Below are 6000 nucleotides of genomic sequence, written 5' to 3' on the forward strand. Positions count from 1 at the left end.
TACCCCCCCCCACCACCTTTCGTATGCACAGGTAATCTCCGAGTTACTCCGGTTTCCTCTCACGAGCCAAACAAGCTACAAAGGAATTGGTCGAACATCTGAACGCTGGAACTTCATGAATACAAAATCTCAGAAACAGTCAGGATTTCCTGAGTAAATGAATGGGAAAAAAATATTCTGACAGTATTATTATTATCACCCACGGATGCGCATGTGAGCGGGGCTTAATTTCAACCACGTCCCACACACGGCACACCACGTCCAGTACGCACTTCTCACACTACGGCCGTGGTTACACAAAAAAATCACGTGTGCCTCCTCCGGTCTACCAGCGACCCGGAAAATATTCCATGAGAAATGTAAGGCCTCCTCGTGTGCGGGCGCGCCACGCGTGAAGACTGAATGGACTTTGGGGGGCTGTGGCCCTCTGGTTGTACGTGGAATGTACGGGGGGTGTGGTGGTTGGCCCAACTGGATGCGGACCGCTATAAATTCCGTGCACTGCACAAACCCCCGGAATAAAACCACGGCCTTTGCCGGACCACTGGGGGCAACCAGCGAGCGAAAAAGAGGCCAGAGTTGGAAAAGGTCCACCCCCCCCTCCCCCTTCTTTCTCTCCCCCTCACTTGTGAAAATGAATGAACAATTTGTTTGATTACAATGCCATTGTTTCGAAGAGATCAAACGGATTATCTTTCGTCTTGGCTACACAGCCGTACGTGTGCGTGTATACATCCCCCGTTTGTCAATCCACTGCTGGATAAGGGCTCACGCCACCCAGCAGTCGGTAGTGAGGGGTTATCTGACCACACGTCAGTGTGTCTTGATAAAGCTCAGGGGGAGTACAGACACAAAATTGATTTAGCTGCACTGCCCGAAACGCCCACTACTACTGCACCTGTGTTTTGTGCAAGGTGGTCGCCCATCCGAGCAGTATCCAGGCTCAAAACCTGCTCAGACGAGATAGGTGCGCGGTTAGGCCGCAGGCCAATAGGGGTCGCATGCAGACACTTCTAGAACACAAATCGCATGTCATTGTGGTTTGCGTTGACAACACTGCACGTCGGCGTCACGAGCGACTAGTCGCCATGCTGTGGACCCTGGGCAATAATCATTGGCAAATAAAAACAGATAAGTAGCTGGATATAAGCACACCTGCTATAAGCACAGTTCTTATATGGCAACACATTCTTACGTTACACTGGTGGCCTTGCTCTGTAAAGGGTGTGCTTATATCCAGATTCTACTGCAACTGGCGGGCGTGTTAGGAAAACTTGATAACCCACACAAGCAGGACACCTTCGTGAGAGGTAGGGCTTTGTAAAAGAGAGTAAGGGGATGGAAGAGATGATGCGAGCGAATGTTTTAAGGCCACTGTGCGGAACATCTGTACGGGGAAAGTTGTATTGTCAAGCGCTTCAAAGAAGTCACACGTGGGGTTAGAGAGAACAATAATAAGTGTGGGTTACCAGGTTATTCTGGGACACCCCTCGATTGTGGTGCAATTGCTAGAGACCCTACGACAGCACCGTCACATTTGATCATCAACCGCAACTAAATCATTATTAACATCTAAAGATTCCAGTAATAATAAGCGAATTAACATAACCATTCATGCCTCCCCAATCTAATTACAGTGGCGAGTAAGTTCACCGAGCGAGCGATGTCAATTATAATGATGTTCTAAAGCGTTTGGAGAGCTTAAAATTTAAAGAACGAGAGCAGAGTCTCGACATTTACGACTTGGAAAAATTGAAAAACCGCCATTTTAATGACAGGCCCCTCAAATGTAAGACCAAAACATTTTAGACTTGGGCGTCTTATTTTTTCACAAACTCAGACTTAATCAAGTTTGCATCTGGAGATGCTGAAGGGTGACACATTCCAAACATGACATCAGATTTTAAAATCCGAAAACTGCGATTTGCCCTCTTAAAAATTCCGTGGGCTAAAACTTGTGTGTGTGTGTTTGTCGTTTGCAAGCTTGGGTCCTGCGAAAGTATTGTCTGGAAGTGTTGAAGGATGTCAAATCCAAACATGACATCAGAATTTAAAAAATTCGGCATCCGCATTGTTGCTTAATTTCAGCCTAAGCCTGTTCAGGTTTGCGTGTGTACGTATAGACGGTGCTTTGAAGGGGGTTGGCATTCGAAACATGTCGCATTTTTCAATAACTGAATTTTCGGGGGATTTATTTTTGTAAGTGCGTGGCACACAGGGTGGTGCGCTGCTATGCAGGATTTTCAAATGGATACGCGCGACATTGACAGCATAATTGGAAATCACATCGACAAGCGCCATAGGGAATATCTTCTTTAACATTCATTTATATTTTTGTTATTTTTTCGATTTTTATATTTTACGTGCCGAAAGTTGTTTTTGCGCCAATTTTTATTTTGCTTCTCACCTGCGCCAAAAAAAAATACACTTAACGTGAAATATATTCGGGGAGGGGGGCGGGGGGGGGCAGGAAACTAAAGCAACACGACACAATAGTTCAAAGCTAGGCACACGTTGCACGCTGCACTGAAACTCTGCGTGAACTACATGTGAACTACATGTGAACTGTGAACGCCGTTTTGTCAACAGCGCTGGATGCAGCAACAATACGTTCCTAACGCACGAGCAGCTATGGCAGGGAGCAATGTTGGGATTAACCACAGGTTGTCGCCCCAGGAGGTAGCCGTGCAGAGGAACGCAAGCATCGTTTCCGGAGGATAGCTCTCCGCAGCTGGGCTGCTCGCGTCTCTCCTGTTTTGTTAAAAAATAAAGGCACTTTTGAAGGCGGAAAACTGGCTACATGCGTTACGCCAGTACTATCCTGTGCGCGCAGGTTATGCATGTAGGTAAATATTAGGCATGTACGAATAAGACTACCCCCCCCCACCACCCAGCATCACTCGGGCGCTGCGATAGATTCAAGATTAAACAATTTGGTTTTAATTACCAAATGTGGTGAACGCGGCACCTCGAGTACCTGCGGTGGATTAGGTGACCGGATCAATTAGGTGGATTGCACGGATGGAATGCAAGTGGTTTCCCAGTAAAAGTGGAACATCTGGACCAGCGCAAGGGGTGAACGTTCGGCCAACGTTGGCCAAACGGTTTACTGGGCGATTCTAACGTTCACTATTTGCCACACGTGTTGCGAGCATACGGAATCGAGGATTCTGATCCGCTGCGTCGTTACTACGACCGATAAAAACACCGGTCCTGCAGTGGGTCACCATCGATGATGAAACTCGCATTTGTATTGTTTCACACTTTTTTTCGTTCTCGTCTCTACGGTTTTCGTTCACTCAACTTGGCCCGACTGCGATGCGTACGGTGTCGCTCGGACGTCGTTTGCATCACTTGTAAATAACAAATTCCCAAATGCACGATTAGATGCGAACGTTTGTGGGTGTAGGAATCGTTTGTTTACGGTCTATGCATCGCTACACGCCTAGTATTTGTGTATGCACACCCATACTTGTGTGTACAGATACGCTTATGCATGTAAAATACTATGGGTGATTTTCTGATTTAAAAAAAATTACTTGCTTGCATTTGTAACAATTATGGATCTTCTTATGGATTTTTGACCACTTACACGATGTCCTAATTTTTATGCGTTTTGGGGTTTTAACAAGTGATGTCATGTGGCAATTACCTCCTGTCAAGTGACACCACTCTTGGCGTGAAGGTGATGCCACCTGTTTGTGACATCACTTTTTCAGATCAATATAAAGAATATTTATTTATTTTGTCCCAAATTTTACGTCTCAGCCTGGATTGCGATATTTTTCAGATTAATCTGAAAATCTGGAACATCCCTAATAGTAATACATATACATCATAATTCTAACAGCATGCATTTAATGTCTCAATGTACACGTTTACTGTATAAGATTGTGAATGTACCTGTTACATGGGTGTCCACCAATCACTGAAGAAAATGGATTACAGTAGACTGCAGTCCTAGCTATGTTTATGAAATCACATAACCCATACACACTTGGTAATGTGAAGATTTCATCATCTGTGTCTCATGCCCTCCTCTCGACCGCCACATGTCGACCATCGCGTTGACACGCATCATATCGAGATTTAAAAGTCCCAGGTGTTTGCCAACATCACGTGCTTTTCTCGTGTGCTGCTATCGGCGACCACTCTAGAAAGATGGATGACCAACGGATGCAGTTATTTAGGAATTGGTGATTTTGCACAATGACCAAGGCGGAGACATTTTTGTGCACTCGGCACGCGCCTCTGTGCGTGCTGCCGACACGGATTCGCTCGAGGTTTTCGCAATCGTTAAATGCAAGCACGGTAAGGATTATTTTTGCTGCCAATATTTCAGCCAGGGGGACACGTTAAAGATCCCTTGGCGTAGTTCGCAAGAGTGGGACCACTGTGCGCTGGCGTCAGGGTCCACGTTTGGCGAAAATTATACCGCAAATTATCTCAATTGGATACATGGTGTTCATCACTCTCCCTACTGCCCATCCGAATGGCCCAGGTCAGTCTTCACATGAGACCATCCTGGTCTCTTGGGTTCTCATCTGCATGAACATAGCAAACTTGAAACTTGAACCGCACAGTTCAATTAGATGTATAATTACGATTATTTAATTATGGGTACATTCAAGGACAACACACCCTGTACAGGACAATGTGCTATACATACGAATATAATTATATGGGCCTAAGTAAGCAATGTCATATACCCATGCATGTGTTGCGTACACATACATGGGTATATGTTTGTACGTGTATTTACAGATGTATATATCTGCAAACATGTTCCTACGTTTATTATTAGTGGACTTACATATATATCTGTACATATGAATGCATGTGTCTATGTATGAATGTACACATGCATACATGCATGTATGCATACATGCATGCATACACACATGACCTATGGGAAAAAAATGTATGTGTATGGAAATACGTATACGTGTCAATGTACGCGCCATACAGACATATACCCATGCATGTGTTGCGTACACATACATGGGTATATGTTTGTAAATGTATTTACAAATGTATAGATATGCTAACATGTTCCTATGTAAATTATTAGTGGACTTATATATTTATATCTGCACATATGAATGCATGTGTGTAGGTATGAATGTACACATGCATGTATACATCCATGCATACACACGTAACCTATGGAAAGCAAATGTACATGTGTATGGAAATATGTATAAATCCGCGTATGTACATATGCAACAAGGCAGTGGGTGACCAGTGCCTCCAGGTTGAGGAAACAACAGCTTAAACTTCAGGTTTGTTCAACCTCCGGTGACGTGAGATTGAGAGGCACGCGTACAGGCCTCGTGTCAATCCACTGCTGTATGAGGATGACCCCCACCCCACGTCGTGCTGCTCCGTTGGGGTCACGTGACCACAATTCACCGTGCCGGTCAGTGCGGCTTAAAGGCGGCCAAGAATGGACACGGGAGCATAGAAGCACAATACGACAATGGATATTGTCTGTGACGGCCCTGTGCTTTCCCCGCCCGTCACTTGGCGCGTACAGGTGGATTCATTGAGAACTGGAACGTGAAAAAAAAGTCTGATGATGATGATGAAGCTCCTTTGCTAGGGACCAATTATACGGAGCAGTTTATCCCGGGAAGATATGTGCCCCTGTCCGGTTGGAGAAAGCGCCGATGTAACTGCTGCTCCGAATCTTATTCGTGCCTTCATCATGCTCGTTGATTAATCATGGAGGGACCCCTCTCTGTGGACTCCACAAATCTCCCACCTTCCTAAGTGCAAGTGATCGTCCAACCTTCAAACTTGTACCCATCAATGAGAACGCATCAACCCGGTACTCGGATCCCTCCACTGTGCTCTCAACCTAATTCCGACTCAACCGCAAGATGGAGGATCTTGAAGACGCCTTCAATGTCTTCAAGATCTTCCATGGGCTCTCAACGCTCCAACCTCTCCCCCCCCCCCTCTAATCGCCTATAATATTATCTGCACACCAGCAACTAA

Source organism: Petromyzon marinus, unplaced genomic scaffold, assembly GCF_048934315.1.
Source record: "Petromyzon marinus isolate PM22_M1 ecotype Great Lakes invasive population unplaced genomic scaffold, UKy_Petmar_22M1.pri1.0 PM_G_Scaffold_7, whole genome shotgun sequence".
Lineage (NCBI taxonomy): Eukaryota > Metazoa > Chordata > Hyperoartia > Petromyzontiformes > Petromyzontidae > Petromyzon > Petromyzon marinus.